Raw genomic sequence first — 6591 nt, forward strand, 5'->3', positions numbered from 1 at the left:
GGCGCGGGGGGTGAGGGAAGTTACTAAAGGTCAGGCAGTGAGTCAGCACAGTCGGCCCTGCCCCGGCCTCGGCCCTCACGTCCCTTCCACTGAAAAAACACCGGCCCAAAATAAAAGTTGGTGAGGGGGGAAGAAAAATAAACTAAATTCATTCAGGTTTATAAGTCCAGTAGTGTCTCCCGTACATTCCCATACATTTATTGCCAAAATAACAACGTGGTTTGGTTAAACATTACTTTTGACAAAGAAATTAAACTACAGATACTATGAGATTTGCCCACTTATCCAGTGACTGGGAGATCTTAGAGACAAAGCTCCTTCCGAGGCCACGTCCTCGTCACAAAATACAGTAATTACTAAGCATGACGTGATACAAAGCAAATGTACAATTCAAAAACAGTCAATATTTTAGAAACTGATGGAGAGTTTCAACATTTTGCAGCTGTTTGGATTTTTTCAAGAAAAGCATTTCTTTCTTATCCTGTTTTCAGTATCATTCCAATAATGAGCATGCGTCCTAAATCCTGTCTCAGAGCTTTTGTTGTTATTTGCTATCTGCAACAGCTCTGCCTTTCAGGCACGCTAACACAGCTTTGCGAGAATACAAGGAAAAAAAAAAGCACAATTTAAACAACTGGTTCCGTGTTCATTGTCCCATGACAAACGTGGTTAGTGGCCACTAGAGGGAATGCTGGATTATTGTTCCCACAGGCCTACAAGGGTAACACAATTAGAAAGAAAAAAAGAAAATTAAATCACATACACCGAAATTGTACTTAGCATTGAAACACACTCAGTATGCAGATGCCATTGGCACATCAGTTTAAGATTTGCCTTTTCCAAGAAGTCTGTCTGTTAGTAAAGTCATTGCCATCTGTAGGCACTGTTTGGACAGATACATTACTTTGAAAAACACACAGTATCTTCTGCACTGTGAACTGGAAACTATTACTTTTTATATGCAAGTTTAGCTTTAAAAAAAGAGTAGAAAAGGCAATGCAATGGAATTTAATTGAAAATCTTCTGTGCTTAATGACCAAACTAACCAACCCTTTACAGAACGTTTTCCCAGTTCGAAAACACGAGTTAAACAAGTGCCTTGAGGAAAAATCTTAATACTGAGATTCAAATATTAAGCAACTAGACAGCTATCATAATATCAACTGTCTACCCCACATTCCACAAGCTCACATTTTTCCTATATTTACAATTCAGGGTTTTCCTAAATAACTGATATATCTTTATATAAGAAAGATTTTGTGGCATTCTCTCTCTCAAATACATTTTTTTAATAAATAGGAAACTGGTAAACCAGGAATCATCTTTTTTACACCACTCCACAATAAAATTAATTTTAAAGTTGTGCTACTTCCCCTTTCTCTTTTGATCTCCCTTATGTATCTAAACAGCCTTTAGGCCCTTTGGAGAGACACCTGAGCTTCTGGGGCTTTTAATGAATCTCACTGCTGACCCTGCATCACCAGATGGAGACTTGGCAGAAGACCTGTGCATGCAGATGTCTCCCTTCTGCAAACAGGCTTCTCTGCTTGTGGTACAGCCACTTGCAAGGTAAAACTCACCATTTACTCTTCTGAAAGCTCCCCCTGCCACAGTGTGAAAGATGGAAAGGGCAGAGGCTGGATCAAGCAGCTACAGAAGATACAAGATCCTGTCTCAAGTCTCCTCAGATTCTTCAGAACAAGTTTGTTGGCCTAAAGATTCATATCATGTTATGTAGCCCATTTCCACCCTGTTATGTACTTTTTGAACCCAAAACACCCAAACAAAATAGCTGCACAGCTATTTGCTGTGAAGGCTCACAGTTCTCTACAAAACCTTACAAAACTGTTAGATGTGAAGCCCAGTCCTTTGAGATCCACTGGCCCAGATTCCAGACATAGGTCTAGACAAGTAAATACCACTGCTGAATTAGAGCCTTGATATCACACTGGAATCTATAGCATACCCAGAAAGCACAAAATATATGAATCCTAACTAGGACCAAGATTACAATCTTGTAATGATGAGTGTCTGAATTGTTTTGAGATTCTAAAAAGAGACATGTAAAACCTTTCTTATTTTCAAATATACCTTTTCTTCTTTGCATATAGTAAATTAACATTTACTCAGTGGGATGTAAGAGAAAATGAGTCAAAGGACAGGTAGTCCATGAAGTAAATGACAGCAGAAAACTATCAAAGCTTATTTACTAACCCCCTTGGTTCAAGGCAAATATGTATCATCTAAATTTCAGAATTAAGATTATGTCAATGCCATACTCCTTGAGCTGTATGTCTAGTCTCTAATTAAATCATTACACCCCCTCCACACACCCTACCTCGCCTTAGTCCATGCCCAAAATGAATGGGTGCTCAGAGAATGAATCAATACTGTGTAACACAGACACTGTTGGTAGCTTTGCTGATTCAGTTGCTTCTGCTGTTGTAAGAGGTAGAAAATAAGGTGGGGGATTGGGAAGTGTTAGTTTTGAGTTCCTGCCACATTATGGGTGCAGAAGCACAAGAAGCACAAAACAATTAGCAGAGTCTACACTATTAGAAAATACTGATTAATTTGCATCTTAGCTATTTACTTCTTAAAATTGCTAGCCACAAAGTTAAGAAATCACAAGGTAGATTTTTAAAATGAGTAATATTTCAAAGTCATATTAATAAAATGTTATATATTGGGTTTGTGCCTATCTCCACTTTTAATCCCTCCTGTCCAAAGCCAATCCTGCCCTTATGACACAGCTATTACTGCTGACTCTCTGAAATACACCATATCATTATTTTAATTCTACTACAGCTGCTTTCTCATCCACATGTAGACATTCACCCTCAGTAATTAACTAATACTCCCCCAGACATCAGAGGAACCCTGCTCACCATAGCTTCCACTCCTACCCAACGTGGCAGCCTCTGTTCTGCCAGACCGTCCCACACCAGTTTTCTCCTGTCACAATGACTCCTGTATCTCCTAAAGCTATTTGTACTCATTCTCCTAAAGCTATTTGTACTCATTCTCTCTTCTCACAGCTGTTTGTGGCTGACTGCAATGGTGGTAGGCTCCCTCCACCTTCCTAAGGACAACTCTAGGCATGCCCATCCCCACATTTCACCTCTTCAATCTCCTCACAGAAGATGCTGTTGGGAATGAAAAGCAGAGGAACAAAGAACTTGTTGCTCACAGGAATTAATTTTTCCCTTGAGTGCTAGAAGGGAAACTTCACTTGCTTCCTGCAGTCTGTTCGAGGTGGGGAGAAATGGAATAAACAGCAGGCCAGAGATGATTTTTTCTTCTAAGACAGGTCAGGAATTAATGAGAAATTTATTTCATGCCATTAAGGCACAGATTCCAGTTTTAGCTAAATTTTATCACCTACAAAAATAAAGCAAGACAAAGGTGACAATAGTATTAGGCAAAAAATAAAGGCTTGATATATCGTAAAAACAATCCAGAAGAGTGATAAATAAGAAAACCATCTATATCCCAGCTCAAAGCTTTCAGAAAAACAATTCAAGAAGAGATTATAGATGATCTGTAGGTTTTCTTTATGCTGATTGGTAAATTAAAATGCCCAGGAGTGTTTCTGGAATACAATCATCTGTAATGAAATTTGTTTTAGAATTTTTTTGGTAAATGGTAAATTTTTTTGCAGGCCAATAATAAATAATTTTTGGATAGGGTTTGGGAGCTACCATAGGCTAAGGACTGTTCTCAGTTGGCCATCTGTGTATGACCATCCCTTATGGAAAGCTGGAAAAAAGCTTCCAAGACAGCTTATACACGAGCCCAGACAAATACTGGAAAAAACTATGAGTGTTGGTCATTCAATGCCTCTGTACTAGCAAATAGTCTCAGGCACATAAGATTTCCCATGATAGATATAATTATACAGATGCAGCAAAAAACTAAAGGTAGAGTGAAGCTAAGGTTGCTTAAGATAGTCACACCACCTGACTCCACAAGGACAAAGCAATAAAGAGAAAAAGAAGATAGAGCTTCATGATAAGTTGGATGGCTTTTTCCAAGTAAGACATTTATCAGAACTGAATTTCCAGAATCTTCAGAGATATAAGGGAGCAGATCCCAGAGGCTCACTTGGCTGCCAGGATATCAGTCATCCACAGAGACCTGCACAGAGCGTTATCATCTCCCAAAACTTCATAGCTGCTCAGCTGAAATAATTCAGTACCTTCAAAGAAGAAAGGACAAAGTATTCATATCATGCCATTATGCTCTTTTTAGGCTGTCCCGATTTAATTTATGTCAGTAAGAAAAGGTTGAGTCAACAGATACTGTCACAATGGCCTAGTATAACCTAATGTCAGAGCTTTTCACGTGGTTTTGACTGGGCAGCTTCTTTTGTGTAATAGCTTAGTCTTTGTTCCTTCCCTGTTCCCCCCATACACACATATGCCTCTACCAGTTCTAAGGAAGAAACACAACCCTACCCACGGTATTCCCACAACCATGGCAATGCCAGTACTGCACTCCAGCACATTCTGACTTGCCATTAGAGAAGAGACAAGGATGGGACAAAGGGGCTGGGGAAAAGGAAGTTTCTGTCCAATGAACTGGACCTAGCCAGTCACTCCACTTGCCTTACATCCCCCTACTGCCACTGGCTCTTCACATGGCTGTCAGAAGAAAGATCTTTTAGAGGGAAAGAGAGAAATGGTGTGAAGGAAGAGACAATGTTAAAATTTAATTTTCTTTGGGCTTTTCATATCCTACCAAGATTATTCAGGCAGTCAACAGCAGCGATCTGTATGTACTCAGCATACAAAGAGGCTACTCCTCCCAGATAAAACTGCAAGTAATAATTGAGAACTACAGACACAGGAAACTAAAAAACAAACAAAAAAAACCAAACAGCACACCTATAGCCATCACATGTATAATTGGATAAAAGAGCTTTGAACTAACATAAAAACTTAAGCAAGAGCATGTAAGAATGTCCATGCTGTGGCAATTGACTTTCAGCAAAGCACTTTGTTCAGCAAAAGCTATAAGATGCAGTAAGCATCTGAAAAAAAGAAGACTAGGAATTGCCAGTTCTGTGGAGGATGACCAGCAGATACTGATTTTGCACATCTGGGAACTCCTGATATTGAATAAACAATAATGTTTGCCACGGCAAGTGTGTCATGAACTACAAAACGGCACAATCATGACATAACTATCCTAGAGTCACCTTACAGAAAGCTTAAAGCACCAAATATTTCAAGCAAAACAAACCCAAACCACTAAAACCAAACATACCATTTCAGCAAGGACCAGAATAGTCTTTACTGAATAAAAAAGACAACATGAGGGAAGAAGATGGAGTGACAGTGGTTTAGGTAGTAAATGGTTTCACAACGCTCTTCAGAGGTTTGCCTCAAGACTTCCACGACTGGTGACTTCTGGACCTCATACAGGAGATCCAGAAGGGAATGATTTCAGAAGTGTTTATTTCAGACGACTTTGAATTAAATCTCATGGAGCACAATGTCATTTGACGTTTAAAAAGTGATGGCATCAGCACTAGGACCAAGGAAGCTTGCTTTCCTCAGGGTTTGTGTCTTGTGATTGACTGCGGGGCTGTGGTCAAATTCTTTTCCCCCTGATTAAGGCATTTGTAAACAAACACTTGCTGCCATGTGGATTCTCTTTCTCTTAGTAACATGTGAGCCATGAATGCCTCTCCTACAGGATTCCTCTCAGGCTTTTCTCTCCTCACTCAGTGGGGCATATTTTCAACAAACTAATTGGACCTTTCCCTCCCCTTTTTTTTCCTATTTAGAATTTAACCATCTGTCAAATTAATTTAAATCATGTGCAGAATTATAAATCACTGTTAAGGTTGGGGAGAAAGGAGAGAGACAAACCAACACATAGGTGCCAAGTAACTGCCAAAGTACCGTTCCTTTAGTTACCCTGCTACAAACAAGGACAAATCAAGGATAAAAATCTTTAATAACCAAAGCACGAACACAGATAGTCTCATAAGGTAAACCTGACATAGTATTGTTTAAAATTATTAGAATTATCTACCTTTTCTTGAAAGGTCTTTAAAAAAAACAGTGACTTGGTATGATTTCCTTCTTAGGATGAACACTCACCACATTTATGACATGAAGACTGGCATATTTGAAGTGTACATATGAACAGATCCAGGAGAGATCCCAAGTGCTGACTGATGAACGATATAATGATTTGGATGAAACTTAAAAAGTGACAATTTATTACTGTCGGTTAAGACCCCCTGAATTCACCAACAAAGAAAATTCCAGAAACCATCCAGTGCCAAGAGCAACACCATAAAACTGCTGCAACATGAAGTTGTACTTTGGGACAGAAAATCCAAAGTCACTCCACAGCTTTTTCCCAGCTATAAACTATGGAGCAAATCATCAAATACAAAGTAGTTATGACAATTACCACACCAACATGTTGTCTCTTGTGAGTTGACAGAGCATCTGCATAATGTCATTTATGAAAATCAACATGAAAGTGTTAAGAATTATGAATTTTTTTAATAAATGAATATAAATAGGTCACTTGTAACTTTATGACAATGGAATTAAAAGACAACAATATCAA

This window comes from Manacus vitellinus, unplaced genomic scaffold (genome assembly GCF_001715985.3).
Source record: "Manacus vitellinus isolate BGI_N305 unplaced genomic scaffold, ASM171598v3 scaffold_13_pilon, whole genome shotgun sequence".
Classification (NCBI taxonomy): domain Eukaryota; kingdom Metazoa; phylum Chordata; class Aves; order Passeriformes; family Pipridae; genus Manacus; species Manacus vitellinus.